The sequence below is a fragment of the Chiloscyllium plagiosum genome, chromosome 37 (genome assembly GCF_004010195.1).
Source record: "Chiloscyllium plagiosum isolate BGI_BamShark_2017 chromosome 37, ASM401019v2, whole genome shotgun sequence".
In the NCBI taxonomy this organism is placed as follows: Eukaryota; Metazoa; Chordata; class Chondrichthyes; order Orectolobiformes; family Hemiscylliidae; genus Chiloscyllium; species Chiloscyllium plagiosum.
In genome coordinates, this window is record NC_057746.1 from 1,836,209 (window position 1) to 1,856,299 (window position 20,091).

Consider the following 20,091-nt stretch of genomic DNA (forward strand, 5'->3'; position numbering starts at 1 on the left):
GCATTTTTACAGGAGGCAGAGTGGGAGTCAGTGGGTTTGTAGTGGACCTCAGTGTTGAGTTGGTCATCAGAAATGGAGATGGAGAGGTCCAGGAAGGGGAGGAAGGTGTCTGAGATGGTCCAGGTAAACAGGAGGTCGGGGTGGAAAGGTGTTTGTGAAGTTGATGAACTGTTCACCCTCCTCATGGGAGCACGAAGTGGCACCGATACAGTCATTAATGTCACAGGGAATGTAGTGTAGCTGCAGTAATTTCCTTTAATAATCCTTTACATTAGTTCCTATAAACTGCTTTGTGCTCTTTTGGTGGTCTTTGTATCTTTGCCATTCAGCAGAATCTGTACCTTTTTTTCATTTTTGTAAGTCCTTTATTTTAGTTTTAATTCTTGGATTTCTTTTCTGTGTAGTGTAACCTTTTGCTCTTAGGGTTATAAACTGATCATGTATTATTTTGCATGTTTTTTAAAACATTTTCAACTGTGTTCCAGTTGTTTTACCAATTAGCAGATTTCCCCAGTTTACTGTGGATAATCTGTTTGATTTCGCTACAGTTGGCCTTATCGAATTGAATACGATCAGTGTTATGATGACTGTTTGATAAATGTTCACACACAATTAGAAACTAAATCTGGCTCATTACTCATTTCTAAATCTAATGTTGCTTATCTAGGACCTGCCTAATATTACTTGCTACTCTTTGTCTTAAGCCTGCATGTAGCCTTCTGTTGTAAATTTTGTGCGTTTAAGTCTATTACAGGTGCTGTCTATCCACTGTTTTGATGATAATTATTGAATGAGGGCTGTGCCAAGCTGAGAGATTGTGGTGGAATCCTGCTGCTACTGCTAATGGCTCACTGCACCCCATGGACAGCCAGTTTTGGGATCTCGCCTGAGTCTACTTCCCCTGTGATGATGAACATGGTGAAGGGCTCATTCATCATTTGGGAGGGATGTGGTCATTTTCCTTGAACATATTTGACCTGACACCATGAGATTCTCATGGCGTGGCATGGTGACTCAGTGGTTAGTACTACTGCCTTACAGCGCCAAGGACCCAGGTTCAATTCCCACCTTGAGCGATTGTCTGTGTGGAGTTTGCACATTCTCCCTGTCTCTGCATGGATTTCCTCCAGGTGCTCCAGTTTCCTCCCACACTCCAAAGATGTGCAGGTTAGGTGAGCTGGCCATGCTAAATTGCCCAGAGGGTTCAAGGATGTGTCAGTTAGGTACATTAGTCAGGGGTAAATGTAGAGTAGTAGGTTCAGGGAACAGATCTGGGTGGGTTACTTTTCGGAGGATCATTGTGGACTTGTTGGGTCTATTGGCCTGTCCCCACACTGTAGGGATTCCACGTTTTTACACAGTCAGTGTTAAGGACTTTCCCACCTGCCTGTGGAATTGGCCATACCCAAGACTGATGACAGAGAAATCTAGGGTGTTTCCAGATAGATTCATTCAGTAATCAGAGCTCATAGCAAATTGAGATCCCATATTACACACTGCCTGACTGAATTTCCGTTGTCTGCTCCTGGTCACTATCCAATGAGCCTGCTGGAAACAGAGGGTGTGCAGCAGGAAAAAGAGAACTTGTATCTGTTTCCCCCCACAGGGTAAAGCAGACTAACCGATCATTATGGAACGGCCTATAACTGAGGAATCAACCCCTTCATCAAGGCAGGAGAAGGAGTTGGAGGAAATAATGTTTCTTTTTCCTGTTTTACAGTTGGATTGCACCCTACTACACCAGAGAACACAGAGGATAGACTACAAAGATAGATCTTGACCATTACCCAAGGAACAACTGCACAACTGTGGGATGACATCTAGTCCCTTCACAGCATTGCTCAACAAAGTGAAGGTTGGGCAGTGAAACCATCGTCTGGAAATCTGTCAGTAAGGGGAACTTTCACATATTATCACATCTGAAACTGGTCAGTGGTGAAGAGCCTTCATCAGAACCAAACTTTCTGAAGGTTCAGCTATGGATGATCAGTCAGGATTGAAGCTGGGAAGAAGTGTGAGGGCTGCAAATGCAGAGAAAGTTTCAATCATTCTTCGAACCTCATGAACCACTGACTCATGCCTCCGGAGAAAGGCTGCTCAAGTGTAAGGTGTGAGAAGAAGACTGCACAGGCTCATATGGTCTCTTAACAACTGGTAACACAAGAGCTGCTTCATGGAAGAGAAACTCTTCAAGTGTGAGCTGTGTGATCAAGCCTTCAATCACAAATTGATGCTTGTGACTCACCAGAAAATTCACACTCAGAAGAATGCATTCAAATGTGAGGATTGTAACAAGACATTTGTACAGTTATCAGGCCTAGTGATTCATCAGCGCATTCATACTGGCGAGAAACCATTTAGATGTGAAGTTTGCAATAAAGTGTTCACAGATCCATCAAACCTCCACACACACCAACGTATTCACACTGGGGAAAAGCCGTTTAAGTGTGAGGTGTGTAACAGGGGCTTTGCACACTCATCAGGCCTGGTGTATTCACACAGGTGAGAAACCATTTACTTGCGATGTATGTGACAAATCATTCTCAAGGTCATCACTCTTACTTATGCACCAACGCATTCACACAGGAGAAAAACCATACACATGTAATGTCTGTATCAAATCATTTTCATCACGCTCAACCCTCCGTGTACATCAACGAATCCACACAGGGGAGAAACCATTCATATGTGAGGTGTGTGACAAATCATTTTTAGACTCATCCACTCTCCGTAAACATCAACGTATTCACACAGGAGAGAAACCATTCACATGTGATGTGTGTGACAAATCATTTTCAGATTCGTCGACCCTCCATAAACATCAACGTATTCACACAGGGGAGAAACCCTTCACTTGTGAGGTGTGTAAAAAATCATTCTCAAGGTCACCGAACCTCCTGCTACATCAGAGGATTCATACGGGGGAGAAACCATTTGTGTGTGAGGTGTGTGATAAATCATTCTCAAGGACATCAGACCTCCTGCTCCATCAAAGAACTCACACAGGAGAGAAACCTTTCACATGTGAGGTGTGCAACAAAGCATTTTCAAGGTCATCGATCTTGCTGGTCCATAAAAGGATTCACACAGGAGAGAAACCATTCACATGTGAAATGTGCAACAAATCATTCACAAGTTCATCAAACCTCCTGCTCCATCAAAGAATTCATACAGGGGAGAAACCATTCACATGTGAGGTATGCAGCAAATCTTTCTCAAGGTCATCAATCCTTCTGGTCCACCAGCGGATTCACACGGGGGAGAAACCATTCAAATGTGACGTGTGTGACAAGTCATTCACTCAGTCGTCTACCCTCCTTGTGCATCAACACATTCACACAGGGGAGAAACCATTCATGTGTAAGATATGTGAGAAGGCTTTCTCCACATCATCAGATCTCCGCAAACACCAACGAATTCATACTGGGAAAAAAACATTTACGTGTCAGATGTGTCACAAATCCATCTGTCTATCATCACACTTTAGTGCACACCAACACGTCCACACAGGGGAGAAGCCATTTTGGTGTGACATTTGTTACACGACTTTCACCAGGTCAGCACATCTGCTGGTCCATCAATGCACTCTCACAAGAGGAAAACCTTATCGATGTGAGTTTTGCAGTAAAGATTTCACACAGTTATTGGATTTCCTGAAACATCAGCAAACTCATATGGGATGATCGAATGAGGCTCTTGTTCATTTTATACACAGCATGTGAACCTATACCCAGTCTCAATGTGCAGGATGTTCAGTGGGACTGGGACACAGAACAAGAAGCAGCTTTCACTCCCATCAAACAACTAGTGATGACATCACCAGTGCTGAGGGATTATGATGTAACAATGGAGCCACCCTGCAGTGTGATGTCAGTGAAACAGGACTTGGAGTAACCCCCAGGCAGTGAGGACAACCCGTTGTGTTCGTATCCAGAGTGTGAACACAAATTGAACAACACTTGATTGAGAAAGACAGCTGGACTTGTGAACTTTTGAGAAAAATTGATGGTGAAGGCTTGGCAGAAGCTACTTTGAAGCATGTTTCTCAAACCACCCATATCTATCCCAAAATGTTTGAAAATGATGTTACTTTGTTTGAGAGATATCACTTGGAAGTGAAATAGAAGCAAGGGAAGCAGGTGTACATCACTGACATGCTGTCAAGAGCATGATAATTCTAGTATAGAGCATGAAATCTTCCAAATTCAACAGCATGACATGTTCTGAAAGCCATCAATCCAGTAGAGGTACTGACCTGACAGATAAGCGTTTTACTCACATCAAGCAAACTACATAATGACATGCACTCTTCAAATGCTCTGGGAAATTGTGATGACAGGGTGGCTCGAATCCATCGTGGACACTTCTGTTACTGTAAAAGATTGGACAGAGGTGACGTCATCACCCAAGATGGCAACTTGTATAAAAGGAACAGGGTCATTATTCCAAAAGAGACTCTGAAACACATCCACATAAACCTTCAAGGAATCGGATCTACTGAGGAAGATAGGAGCCATACTCTACAGCCCAAACATAAGCAATGAGATGAAGGACCACTGAGTTCTTGTAATGAACATCAAAATAAACAAGATAAAGAGTTGCTCATTACTCATGCCATCCCAAACTGCACATGGATGAAGCTTGGAGTAGAGCCCTTCACTCTGACTAGAACTGATTATCTCATCACAATCAATGACTAGTCAGACGGCGGGGAGTTAGAGCAGCTGACATCACCGACTTCCAGTGATATTGTAGAATGTCTGAAAGCACACTTCTGATCAGATGTCATGACAGCTAACAATTAGGTAGATCTGACTTCTTCAGTTGTTTAAGGAATTGAATGATCACCAGTCTAAGGAGGTCAACAATTCCCCAACTTTGCAAACAATTGCAGCAAAAATTACCAGAGTAATAACACTCGCCACAAGAACAACATTTCCCAGGGACACAATGTCATTTCTGGAACCAATGGATTGAATGACCAAATCACATACGTAGCATGGGAAGACCTCGACAATTTAAAGATTGTGAGCAATGCTGTGTAGAAACAGGCATAATTAAAAGTGACTGAAAGAAATACAATTTAAACTTTGTGAGTGATAATTTGCATTATGGAGTATCAATGTGAAGTTACTTGTAAATGAGAGTTACTTGTAAATGCGGTTATATTCATATCTTGGGGTGAGCTGAAAATGTGTTGCTGGAAAAGCGCAGCAGGTCAGGCAGCATCCAAGGAACAGGTGAATCGACGTTTCGGGCATGAGCCCTTCAAGAAGGGCTCATGCCCGAAACGTCGATTCTCCTGTTCCTTGGATGCTGCCTGACCTGCGCTTTTCCAGCAACACATTTTCAGCTCTGATCTCCAGCATCTGCAGTCCTCACTTTCTCCTAGAAGACATCTTGGGGTGATGCTTGGTTGATAATCTTTGAACACTGGCTTTGTTACATAAACAAATTCCAGCACTGATGTAAATAAATATTTCTGGATGATACCTGTGCTTTGTCTGTGAGTCCAATTCACTTTAGGCAGTTTCTGTATTCTGGGAGCAGGATCTAGTTCAGATGGGTGATTCCTGTGCTTTGTCAAGTTCAGAACAGGGAATTCCTCAGTTTTAGGTCCAGTTCTAACTGGAAGAGGGAGCAGGTTGTTGAATGTGGAAGAGTTTTGCGGGGAAGTTCAAAAGACAGATGACTGAAGTTAAATGCAAAAATAATTTCTTCTCGAAGGTGTTTGTTTGGAGCTGAGGGAATAAGTTTAAGGGTATCACGTTGTGAAAACAAGAGTGTTTGATTGTTCACAGCCGAGAAAATCTCTCACGCGTGAATATTCAAGAAAACAAAAGCATCTAACCTATAGATTTAACAGGGAAGGGAAATTTATTTGGATTTTTATTAACTGTAAAGTGATGGCATTAGGGAGTAGATGGGATTTTGGTTTGCTGGACATTTGAAATATTATCAATTATATACAGCTTGGTTTGTTTTACCTTTTCTTTCTTTTGTGTAATACACCTCTTTTTGATTGTTAAAACCAAATCTACAGCCTGGTATGCTTATATGAAAGTGAAAGACCACCATGTTTAATTAAACAAAGAAAAATATGATCTATTTTGCCAGATTTCATTCTGGTATCTGACTTGTCTGATAGTAATAGGAGCTGAAATTATAACACCATTGAATGTTGAAGTTTGCAAATCATGAGTAGTTTAAGTTGAAGGGAAATTAAAAACTGGAGAAACTGGGGGTTCTCCTTGGATCAGAGAGGTTTAATACTGGGGAGGTTTAATTAAAACATTCAAAAGCATGAGGGTTTAAATTAATTAGGTCAGGAGAAACTATTTCACTGGTAGCCAGAAAACACATTTACAATAGTTGGCAAGAACAGAAGAGGACAAGTGGAAGAGAAATGCTTTTATTTGATGAGATATGATCTAGGAGAAAGTGAGGAATGCAGATCCTGGAGAACAGAGTCAAAACATGTGGTGATGGAAAAGCACAGCCAGGTAGGCAACATCCCAGGAGTAGGAGAGTCGATATTTCGAACACAAGTTCTTCATCAGGAATGTGGGGGTCCCAAGAAGGTTGACAGATGGATGGGAGGGGTCTGGGAGGTGGGGGAGAATGTAGTTAGAAATGTGATAGGTAGCTGAAGGCAGGGGGGGTGATAGTGATAGGTCGGAGCAGAGAGTGGAATGGATAGGTGGAAATGAAGATAGACAGGTAGGACAGGACAAGAGGGTAGTGCTGAGTTGGAGGGTTGGATCTGTGTGTGTGTGTGTGTGTCAGTGGAGGGGAGATGAGGAAACTGGTGAAATCAACATTGATTCCATGTGGTTGGAGAGTCCCAAGGCGAAAGATGAGGTGTTCTGCAATGTTCTGCAATGCATGGAGGACAAGGGTGACAGAAGAATTCCTGAGTAACTTGTTAAAATATTGGAATAATATTTTGGAAAATAACTGCAGGACTTGGTGAGAGTTGGGGAACAATAATAACAAGCTGATAAAGGTAGCATGAGCCCCATATGGTCTCCGTTTTACCATTCAATAAAATCTATGTAATCTGGAGGATACAATCATTCATAGATTCATAGAATCCCCACAGTGTGGAAATAGGCCATTTAGCCCAACAAGTCCACTCTGACCCTCCGAAAAGTAACCCACCCAGACCTGTTCCTTCACCCTATTACTCTATATTTACCCCTGGCTAACGCACCTAACCTACACATCTCTGAACATTATGGGCAATTTAGCATGGCCAATTCACCTAACCTGCACATCTTTAGATTGTGGGAGGAAACTGGAGCACCGAGCAGAAACCCACGCAGACACAGGGAGAATGTGCAAACTCCACACAGACAGGCGCCCAAGGTGGGAGTCGAACCCGGGTCCCTGGCGCTGTGAGACAGCAATGCTAACCACGGAGCCACTGTGCTGATTTTATGGACTGCCTCACAGATCAGGTACCCCCAGACACAGGAAGCTTAACACAACTGGCAGCAATATGAGTGGGTGCCAGCTAAATGTAAACTGGGTGATGTTTAGTGGAAAGACTAATGGCCCAGGAAAGGGGGAAGATTCAATTCCTCTGGATGTCTCAGGTACTGGGAGCAGGGTTGACTGGCTGAGGGCTGGGCTGTCACTCAGTGTTAGCATAGATGGATAGGATAGGGCAGAGATCCCTAGACCGCAGAAAATGTAAAAGAAACTCAGTTGGTCTGGCGGCATCTGTGGAGAGAGAAACCAAGTTAATGTTTCAGAACTGAGGAGAATAGATAATGTGAAGGACCAGTCTAAAAGAGGAATAGAGATGTAAAGTAGATGCTATTTAAGGTGTGAAAGGGAGAAAATGGGTCCTTTCTACTGAGAGCAAAGTAAACAGGAGACACACAAGATGAGGCTGTTGTCAGGGTGGGAGGTTTTTTTGGATTCAAGGGTGCAAACCAGCTGTGGTTCCAGCTGGCACTGCTTGGAGCTGCAGTTTACAGTTAAGCACCGCCAATTCCAGCTACCACCCAAATGACGGCCAACTGGGCTCGTGTGCTCAGATTTGAACTCACTCAACTAGAACATGTAGAACTGGGATATATATTGAATCAGAAAGTCTGACCTGTTTCCCACACTTCTGCCCTCACTCCTTCTCCTCCCTCCCACAATACCACAGCTCAGCGCAAGCAGGAAGAACAGCATCTCATTTTCCACTTGGGTGCCGGCAGCCTTCAGGATTCAATGTTGAGTTCAATCATTTTAGAACCTTCTTCTATGTCTTTTATCCACACCAACACGCCAGGCCTTGTCATATTTTCAGCAAAGCCAACCCATTTTAACTATGGCCCATTATTGCTCTTTTCTTTCTCCCTGGAATACCATCATCCATCCTTTTGTCTCCCAAACTGTCACTCTCTCTGTCTCTCAGGGCTCCATCTTTGTCTATCACTTGCTCCCTCTGTCTTCAGCATACATACTACCTTTTCCTGGCTGCTATCAGCTCTGAAGAAGAGTTGTTGGCCTTGAAACATTACCTCTGCTTTCTCTCCAGCAATGTCATGTTTTCAGATTTTCAGCTTCTGCAGTTCCTTGCTTTATCTTAATGATTAACTCCCTGCTACATCTCTTCCATGTATGCCCCACCATGCTCCTCTCTCTCTGATGGGATTTCCATTCTGATCATTCTTCTTGTTCATCATCATGTGTTTGACAAGATATTTGCTAAAACCTGCTTCCACAGCCACATCTAATTTCTCAGTGACTGCCTGCAACTAAGCCTCACATTGTGTGGATTCCAACTGAAGGTTCATCCTTCACCTTTCAAATCCACTCAGGATCACAGGTGTCTCTGGGAGGTACAGTGCTCCTCAAATAGCTCTTCTCACTGAAAACTGACAGCCACACTCAGTGCCATGTGCTACCACATGCTCACTCTCGACCTCTCCATAAGTATCATCTCATGCTATCTCAGAGCAGTCCTGCTTCCAAGTTCCACTCCATTCTCTAGCTTGTCAATGTTCTAACAAGAAACGTTTTGTCTTCCATTCAGGCTTAAGGAATACAAACTTCAGAAACTCAGGTGCCCACATCCCTCTGGAACCTTCCCCCTGTCTTCTTCCCTCTGACTGCCTTCTCTTAACCATACCTCTTGTCATGTATTTACTATCTCCTCCTACCCTCTGTTGTGTGATGTAAACATTCTGCACTCAGCAAAGGTCCTAGTTTTATCCCTCTGCCGTTTTCCCCAACACCACCACACCCTCCCCCCCCACCACCAGGAATTTTAGGCACAACATGACTTTGAACTCTTTTTCCTGTCACCTCCACCTCCGTGCCCATTTCTTTGCAAAGCATTCTCCTCCATACCCTTTCAACTGCCTCCAACATTCGTCCACCACATGCACCCTGTCCTCTGGCCTTTTACCTACGCTCAACTGGTTCATTGAGAATGATTGAGGTGAAATTGGTTACCTTAATTGCTTTGCATACATGCGCCATTCCCATCCCACTCACCTATTCAAACCAATGTCTCTCTGAATTGACTGCAAACCATGCTCTGAGATCCAAGCCTGCTGACAAGAGTGGGTTGTTGGCTGGAGTACTGACTGCTACATTGCAGAGGCTGAGTGCCAACTCTCGGACATTGCCTCCTATCTCCCCTGGACAATGACCGTCAGCATTCATCATCATTCTATTGTCCAAAACGGTCACTAATTTCATTATATGTCCCCGCCAACAGCCTCCCAAGCTCATAGTCTCGTAATTCTGCACAGCCTGTTTACCTTCTTCGCAAAATCCACAAACAGAACTGCTGGGCATATCCATTGTTTCTGCCTGTTCCTGCCCCACAGGATCTCTTATCTTCCTTGACTTGATTTTTTCCGCCCCCCCGTGTCCAGTTCCTTCCCATTTGCATCCACGAATCTTCTAATGCTTTACATAAGTTTCAGAATTTCCAGTTCATGGCCACTGGCCGTCACCTCTTCACCATAGGCATGCAATCCCTTTACACATCCATCCCCCACTATATTGTCTCCCCTTCCAATCTTACTCAGGTTCCTCCCCACAACTCTTTCTCCAGTATACCAATAACATCATTAGTACTACTTCCCTCTCATATTCGGAATTGGAAAAATGTATAATTTTGCTTCCAATTTCCATCTTGCTTTTACCTACACTGGCCCATCTCTGAATCCTTCCCTTCATCGACATCTCTGTTCCCATTTCAAGGGACAGGCTGTCAACCAATATCCATTATAAACCCACTGACTCCCACAATACATTCTCACACCCTGCTTCCTGTAAAGGACTCAGAATTCCAAAGACTATGGTTGACATGACCCAGGGCCACGTCTGATCAATTTCCTGTACTTGGGCTCTCAACCCTTCTCTTCCATCCCACAGCACTGATAGGTTCTCCTCCCCAATATCCACATCTAAAGAAGCTTAATCTACCATTACCGCAACCTCCAGCATGTTATGGACTAGGCCAGACCATTCAAAACATTCTTCAGCAGGCAGCCCAGACCATAAGGTTGCTATTTGTTTTGGTAGGTGTACAGTGAAAATTACCCAGAGTAAGTTAGCTAGTTGAATACCAGGTTTTAAAACTGACAAAAATGTATTCACAAAATTATGGAATGAAACACAAAGAACAGAATACAGAGTACCACAGAACTCAGTCTATCCAAACTCGACTTATTATACTGTTCTGAAAATATACAACAATCCCAATGAACTAACCACTTAAACGAAGAGTAAAAATGAAATAGAGGCTTACAAGTCGAGATTAGAAGGGCAAAAGGAGAGAGAGAGAGGTTTCTAGCCTTCTTCCACATAGCCTCTGCTGTAACCCTCACATCTCAAGTTCTGAACTGCACAGCTAGAGAAATGGCCACAGCTCCTGTCTTTATGCAGGTTACTTCTAAAACATAAAAGCTTTGCCCTAAAATCTTATCTGTTTACTTATAAACAAAAAGGTCTCCCAATACCCTTTTCATCTCTGTACCGCTTCAGCTGATTCGGAGCCTGGGCTGTTTTATGACCCCTCTGAAAAAAAAACCAAGGTCACAGTTTCCTTGAGATAAGGAACAGCTTTTTATTTAAAAAAAGGACCAGCTTTGTGACAAGCGGTATACCTCCATCAGACACACACATCCCCTCCCATCCCTCATTTTGCAGTGGTGATTCCTCCTCCACTCCACATATCTCCAGAAACCCCACAGCACCTTCCTGAACAAGCGCAGAAGATGCAATACCTGCCCGTTTACTTCCTTACTCCTCACTATCCAAGGCTCCAGATACGCCTACCAAGTGAAGCAGTGATTTACCTGTACTTCCCTCAAACTAGTCTACATATTCGCTGCTCACAATGTGGTTCCCTTCTATATTGGGGCGATCAAATGCAGACTGGACAGCCCTTTGTGGAACACCTACATTCTGCATACAAAAATTACTTAGAGCTTTTCACTTGTCTGCACATTCTCAAGCAAAACGCAGTGCAATATGGAGGAACAGCATCTCACTTCCCACTTAGGGATCCTGCAGCATTCAAGACTCAATATCAAGTTCAATAATTTTAGAACCTGAACACCCTCCATATGTCCTCAATCTATTCACACACCACTGGCCCTGTCACAACCAACCCATTTTTACCTGCTTAACAGCTTTTCATTCTCCCTGGCATACCATCACCCATCCCTTTATCTGCCTATTGTTCTCTTTTTCTGGGCACCATTTCAGCTTATTCGCTCACTCCTTCCCTCTCCTTTCTTGTCTTCAGCATATATGCCAGGTAAAAACAATGACTGCAGATGCTGGAAACCAGAGTCTAGATTAGAGTGGTGCTGGAAAAGCACAGCAGGTCAGGCAGCATCCGAGGAGCAGGAAAATCGATGTTTCGGGCAAAAGCCCTTCATCAGTAATCCTGAAGGGCTTTTGCCTGAAACGTCGATTTTCCTGCTCCACGGATGCTGCCTGACCTGCTGTGCTTTTCCAGTACTACTCTGATCTAGACTTCACCATATGCCATCTTTTCCAACTAGTATCTGTTCTAAAGAAGGGTCACTGGAATCGAAATGTTAACTCTGCTTTCAGAACTCTACTGCCAGACTTGCTGCGGTTCTCGAGCAACTTCGGTTTCTTTTCCTGAAAGTCTTGATCAATCTTAAGTAATATGATAAGCAGTGATTGGCACATTGTATGGGCAGGGTCGTAAGCCACTCCTGTCTCTGATTGATTGACATTGATCACGACCAGTGTACAAAAGCCGTCTTTCCCTTCCTCTTCCAGAGCTGGTTCACTTCCTATGAAAACCAAGTGAGGAGATGGTGAGTGAAGGAGCAGCTTTTGTATCCCATAATATCCCCACCAATCTTCAGGCAGTCTGACTATCCTGTCCCTTATGCTGTGTGAGAAGACCCAGCTGAGGGAGCTGTTTACTCGGTGCTTTGTGCTGAACTGTGTGACTGGAGCTGTGTGTTGGATATTGAGTGTGTTTATTGGAAGCATTTCCCTCTGATTTCCAGGCTGAGTTTTGTTGATGGTTCATTCCTGAATATGAGGTGAGGTGTCATTATCTGGAAGGTGCAGTGTCTGAGGATCCTTATCGATTTCCTGTTGTTGAGTTCAGTGTGTGTTTGTCTGTGTTTTGGGACTGTGAATGGTCAGTTCTTTCTGTTTTGGGATCTGGATGTTTCCTGTTTTTTTTTTCAAATCCCATTAAAACCACCCACTGCCCGATCTCTGTAACCTATTCAGAGATTCTTTATAAAGCCTCCCATAACCCAGATGTCCCAAGCAATTTACAGGTGATGAAAAGTACATTTGAAACATGGTCACTGTTGTAACTTTGGAAACAGCAGCCAGAGTATATACAGTAAACTCTAATTGTTCTTGAACCAAATGAAACAGCCTGGAAAACCAGAGGACTCTTCAGAGTCTTCTCTATTAATATGGATATTGAGTCCATGTAAGCTGGTTTGGACAAGCATCACAAATTTTGTTCTCTAAAGGACATTAGATGTAATTTATAACAATTGATAGTTTCATACTTACCATTACTGAAGCTAGCTTCATATTTCAGATTGTATTTAAGGAATACAAATTCCATCAGTTACCATGCATAGGATATGAATTTAAGATTCTAAAATATTAGCCTGGGTGACTGAATTAGCAGTCCAGTGCCTCCATTCCCAGCTTTGCTTACATTAAAGGGCTCTCAACTCTTACTGTGAGGCAGCCTCCCACTGAAAATACAGATTGTTTGTGGAGGGACACAGGGTTATAATGTTACAGAGAAGACAGAGGGATAGTGTTAATATCACTGGATTGTAATCCAGAACTCTAAGCTTATGTTTCTTGGATTCGGGTTTGAATCCCACCATAGTGGTGAAATTTGAATTCTTTAAAACCTGCATTTTTGCTGTTCTGGACTATGTGATTCAAGACATAGAGCAATGTGGTGAACTGTCTTTTGAAATAGCCTAGTGAGCCACTCAGTTGTATTAACCGACTGATGAGTCTAATCAACTGGATAGATCACTTGACCTGCCACTAGAAACAACAAAGATAGGCACAAAACAAAATACAAAGATATACGAATTCTGGACATCTGAATCAAAAAAACAGAAGTAGCTGGAGAACCTCAAATCTGACAGCATCTGTGGAGAGAAAACAGTTAATGTTTAGCTTCTTCAGAACTGATTATCGCTTAAAAAAGGTGATCTATATGCTAAAGATAAGGGTGGGGAGTGAGAAGGAATAAATGATAGGTGGTGATGGAGCCTAGAGGGAGATGACAGCAGTTGAGCAGACAGAATAAATAATAGTGATGTGGGGGGAAAGAAAGGTTGCTCATGGGGATCAGTAGTTGTTGAAAATGGGTTGTGCCTGGTGAAAGCAGCCCATGTAATGACAAGGCTGGGTGTTTAGTGGTGAAGGAAGGGCATGGAAAGTGTTCAGGCCCTAAAAGTATTAATCTCAATATTGAGTCCTGAAGATTGCAGGTTCCCCAAGCTATTCTTCCAGCTTGCACTGAGATTTGTTGGAGCACTGCAGAAGGCCCAAAACAGAAATGTTGGCCAGAGAATGCGGTGATGTGGTTGAAATGGCAGGGAATAGGAAGCCCAAGGTCATTTTTACAGATAGAACATTGATGTGCTGCAAAATGGTTGCCCAGTCTGCATTTAGCCTCCCCAATGTAGAGGAGGCACATTGTGAGCACATTCCCAAAAGCCTGAGCTTGCATTTGATATTTTGTCTAGTGCGGTCTAAGCAAGCGCAATGTATCTAATTTCCTAGGATAACAGTCCATTCAATCAGCTACACTGAAGCAATATTTTTCTTGGCTTTCTGCACAATATATAAAGTACTTATTCCTCAAATAATTTTGTAAAAGAAAGCAAGAAATTTCAAAATTCACCAATGATTAACATTTCTCTTGTTGTTCTAAATACATACTCCTAAGGATAAAATTGTTCCTTACAAGTTCCTTTTACTAAAAATGAGCAGTATGCCCCTTCAGCAAAGGAGAATGAAGAGTTTGAGGAAATTGTTTTATTTTCCTATTTTACAGAAAGATTGCACCATACTACACCAGAAAATGCAGAAAGGATAGATAGTTTTGACTACTACCAAGGAACAACTACACAGCTGTGGGAAGACATCCAGTCCCTTCACAGCGTTGCTCAATACAGAAAGTTGGGCCGTGAAACCATCCTCTGGAAATCAGTCAGGTCATGGGAGCTTTGACACATCATCAGATCTGAAACTAGTCAGTGATGTGGAGCCTTCCATCAGAAGCAAACTTTCTGAAGGTTTGGCTGTGGGTGATTGGTCAGGGTGAGGCTGGGAAGAAGTGTGAGTGGCTTCAAGTGTGATGAGAGCTTCAACCATCATTGACCCTCATGAACTACTGACTCATTCAATCAGAGATTGTGAGGAGGGGCTTCACAGGTTCATTGAATCTCCAAATACTTAAGGTGCATTTGTTGTTTAATTGTTAACACAAAGTCAGCTACATGGAACAAAAGCCTTTCAAATGTGAGGTGTGTGGTAAAGCTTTTGTGGCCTCTTCAAGCCTCCTGAGACATCAGAGGAATCACACAGGAAAGAAACCCTTCAGGTGTGAGATTTGTAAATTGGCTTTTACCCAATCTTCTGATCTGCTGAAGCACCAGAGAATTCATACTGGGGAGAAACCATTCACATGTAAGGTGTGTGACAAATCATTCTCACGATCTGAGAACCTCCAGACACACCAACGCATCCACACAGGGGAGAAACCATTCACATGTGAGGTATGTGACAAATCATTTTCATCATCATCCGAACTCCGTGTACACCAACGCATTCACACAGGAGAGAAGCCATTTATGTGCAAGGTGTGCAACAAATCATTCTCACAATCATCGAACCTTCGTGCACACCAACATGTTCACACAGGAAAGAAACCCTTCATGTGCAAGGTGTGTGACAAATCATTCTCAGACTTAGCAGGGCTCTGCATACACCAACGCATTCACACTGGGGAGAAGCCATTTACATGCGGGCAGTGTGACAAGTCATTTTCACAGTCATCAAATCTCCGCACACACCAGCACATTCACACACAAGAGAAACCGTTCAAGTGTGAGGTTTGCAAGAAATCATTCTCAAGATCATCACACCTCCTACTCCATCAGAGGGTTCACACAGGGGAGTAACCATTCAAATGTGAGGTTTACGATTAAAGTTTAGTAATGTCTTTGCTCCTGGAATGCGTGCACATTTGCATGGGAGAAACTTTTCAGGGGTGAAGTGTGTGACAAGGCTTTCACACAGTGTTTATTCAGCTCCATCAAAAGCTGAGAGAAACCCTATCAGTCGTTCAATCTCCTAGAACATCAGGAAACGCACAAAAGGACAACCAGTAGATAAAAAGTTGTATCGATAAACTGTTAGATTTGTGAACTGTCTAGCCAAGTCCTATCCCATCCTGTACACAATCTCACTACAGGATGTTCAGGGGGACTGGGACACAGAACAAGAAGCAGCTTTCACTCCCATCAAACAACTAGTGATGACATCACCAGTGCTGAGGGATTATGATGTAACAATGGAGTGACTCTGCAGTGTGATGTCAGTGAAACAGGACTTGGGGTAACCCCCAGGCAGTGAGGACAACCCGTTGTGTTTGTATCCAGAGGGTTTACACAAAGTGAACAACACTGTGCACAGATTGAAAGAGAGCATGCCTGGCTATTGTCTTTACTTGTGAGCTTTTGGAGAGAGAGAGAAAAAAATGATGGTTGCATCTGAGCACAAGCCAAATCAAAGCATTTTCTCCAATCACTTTTATCTGGTTCACAGTGTTTTCAAAGGATGTTATTTTATTTGCAGAGATATTACTTGGAAGTGAAGTTCAACCAAGGAAGGCAAATGTATGTAACTGACATGCACTCAAAACCTACACACTCTGAAGGAAGTTAATGCTGATACAAATGGTGATATTTTCCAGATTCAAGAAGAAACAACAGCATCACATGCTCTAAAAACATATGGTCTCCTCTACATTAGACAGACCAAGTGCAAACTGGCAGAATGGTTAAGGGAACATCTCTAGTCCACACACAACAACCAACCCCACTTTCCAGTAGCCATCCATTCCAACTCCCCCTCCCACTCCCATTCGCCTGATGACATGTCCATTCTGGGCCTCCATCCTCACCTCAAGGCCACCCGCAAACTGGAGGAAAAACACTTCATCTTAGCACCTTAGCAGCCTTCAACCACACAGCCTCAACTTTGAATTCACCAGTTTCCAAACCTCCCTACACTCCACCCCATCCAAAATCCAACCCTCCAACTCAGCACCGCCCCCTTAACCTGAGCTAACCTGTCCATTTTCCTTCCTACTTATCTACTCCACCCATCCCACTGACCAATCACTATCTTCTCCTACCTGCATCCACCTAGCACCATCCCACCTATCTTTGCCCCAGCCCCACCCTACCTTCCCCTATTTATTTTTTAGCCCCGTTCCTCCTCCCCGGTCCTGATGAAGGGTCCTGCCTGAAAGGTCAACTCTCCTCCTCCTCAGCTGCTGCCTGACCTGCTGTGCTTTTACCAGCGCCACACTTTATCAACTCTAAAAATCATCAACCTATCAGATATTTAATCTGACAGACAAGAATCTTGCTCAGGTGAGACCAACTCCACAACAAAGTACAACTCTTTAAAAACATCAAGTTAAACAAGATAAAGAGCTGCTCGTGGGCAGCTCACGGATGAAGCTTGGAGTACAGCTCTTCACTGTCACTGGAACTGATTATCTTCTCACAGTTGACTACAATGCGGAGTTGGAGCAGCTGATGAATGTCTGACAACACACTTCAGGCATCATGACATTTTTGACAGTGTGATCAGTGACAATGACCTCAGACACTTCATGAGTGATCGAGAAATTCAGCACCACACATTATCTCCACACTACCCCAGTGAAAATTGCCAAAAAAATCATTAAGAAATCAGCCAATTCTGGCAACGATATGTAGGAGATTATATTTCTCCACACCAATATTACTAATGTCACTGCATCCAGACTATTGTTCTAAATGCTAAAAAAAAAACTGAGGTAAAAATAGGAATGAGTTACAAGACCAAAGTGAACCAACAACCAAATTTCACTTTGATGAAGCTGCCGAATCATTTCCAGGGCTAATAGTTGGGAAGCCAGTCAGAATGCAACCATTCAATGCACTTCACAAGAATCAGCTCACTTGGCAACTGGGACCCATGGATAGAAGGTGTCACCCCAGTTTTAATGCAGCTCAACTGAAAATTCAGATCCATCATCAGGGGAGGCAATGGCCTAGTGGTATTATTGCTGGACCCAGTTAATGTTCGGGGGACCTGTGTTCAAATCCCACCACAGCAGATGATGGAATTTGAGTTCAATTTTTAAAAATCTGGAATTAAGAGTCTAAATGATGACCATGAATCTATTGCCAATTGTTGGGAAAATCCATCTGGTTCACTAATGTCCTTCAGGGAAGGAAACTGCCATCCTTACCTGGTCTGGCCTACATGTGACGCCAGACCCACAACAATATGGTTGACTCCTAACTGTCATTCAGATTAGAGATGGACAACAAATGCTGATTAGCCAGTGATGTCCACATCATGTGAATGAATATAAAAAAATGCTGTCATCTATGTGCATTTGAGAATGCAGACAAGAGTCTTGCTCAGGTGAAACCAACTAGACAAGGTGCATCTCTGCAAAAACATCAAGAAGACATTCATCAGCTGCTCTAACTCCGCATTGTAATCAACTGTGAGAAAATAAAGAGCTGCTCATGACATTCCATGGATGAAGCTTAGAATACAGCTCTTCACTCTCACTGGAACTGATTATCTTGTCACAGTTAACTACTATTCATAACAAGTAGCTAATGAAACAGTGCAATGACTGAGCATGAAACTGAATGATCATCATGGAGGTCAACTGTCACCCAGCAAATCAGCAGGGACTGTTACACAGCAACATTCCCAAGAGAATCACCAGCAGACACCAGATGAACAGTCAACTTCTATGCACTCCATAAGATTTACAAGAACAAGGATTTTTTTTTTATTAATGCAGGATAATTTTTTATGGAATTTGTATGTGAATACTTACAAGCAAGTGCATGCACTTCTTATTAAATGAACAGAGGAATATTTGAATAAATATCATTTTACACTCTTGATTTGATTTATTGTAGTCACATGTACTTAACTTTTCACTGCACTTTTGTGAGCAGTACAGGCAGATCTCAGCAAACAAGGAGATACAGATCATAGGCTTAGACAGAGCCAGGCATACAAGGTTACAAGTTCACAGGAAGTGCACAAAAGCAAGATCAACATTAGATTTGAAATTAGAAAGGTCAATTTTGCGGTCTAATAACAGCAGGGAAAAGGCTGTTCTTTTACCTGTTGATGTATGTGCGTTCAAGCTTCTACCTGCCAGAAGAGGTTGGAAGAGAGTATGACTGGAGTGGGAGGGGTCTATGATGATGTTGGCACCCTCTCCATGGCAATGAGAAGAGTAGGTGGAGTCCATGGTTAGGAGGTTGACTTCCATGATGGTCTGGGCTATGCACACAACTTTCTGTAATTTCTTGCAGACCAGCTGCTGTAACAAGCTGTTATGTGCCCAGATAGAATGCTTTCTATGGTGCATCTGTAAAAGTTGGTGCTAACCACTAGGCCACTGTGCCACCCTTTGTTCCATCTATGGGTAGTCTCAAACCATCGGCCTTTTGGTTAACAACTGACTGCGCTGACCAATTGTGCTACAGAGACTGGCACCATGACTCCAAGCAATCTTACCTTCTTTCCCATATTAATGAGTTTGAGGTAATTACAAAAGATAAAGGTTTGAGCGCAGTAACCATCTTACACAACACATGGAACATTATTTAATGTTGATCAGGTTGGCCAAACTATTTCTGGAGTAACATGAGATTCCTGAAACTTGGGAAACTGACCGGGGAAACGGAGGTGACTTTGAGCAGCAGATCAGGTGGGGATTTAAACTTGTCACTGTCCCATTTGAATAAAACCTCAATTACTGCAGCTGCTGTCTCAGTTCGAGCAGCAGCAGAGTTTAAAGGAACCCGGAAGGCTACAGCTAAGGTGAGACAGTTTGTTATAAAACTACTTACCGGTAGCAGGCAGCGGTGTTTTTTTTCTCTTCACAGAAAGAGCGGGAGCAGCAGGGGGAAGTGACGAAGACCAGAGGGGCAGCCGGGACCCGGAAGCAGGTATAGGGTAAGCTTACCTGGGTAGGTTTTTTCCCTATAAAAGTGCGCAGGAGAAGCAGCCCGAAGTCGTGGTCCACATTGGCACCAATGACATAGGTAAGAGGAGGGCTGAGGATATTAGGCAGGCTTTCAGGGAACTAGGTTGGAAGCTCAGAGTTAGAACGAACAGAGTTGTTGTCTCTGGTTTGTTACCCGTGCCACGTGATAGAGAGTCGAGGAATAGGGAGAGAGAACAGTTAAATGCGTGGCTACAGGGATGGTGCAGGAGGGAGGGATTCCAGTATTTGGATAACTGGGGTTCTTTCTGGGGAAGATG

The 20,091-nt window shown here is 43.2% G+C and overlaps 1 pseudogene; it reads left to right on the forward strand.

Annotated features, from left to right (window-relative positions):
• The first annotated feature begins 1,312 nt into the window (after positions 1-1,312).
• Positions 1,313-20,091, forward strand: part of LOC122541194 — a 55,903-nt pseudogene continuing 37,124 nt past the window's right edge.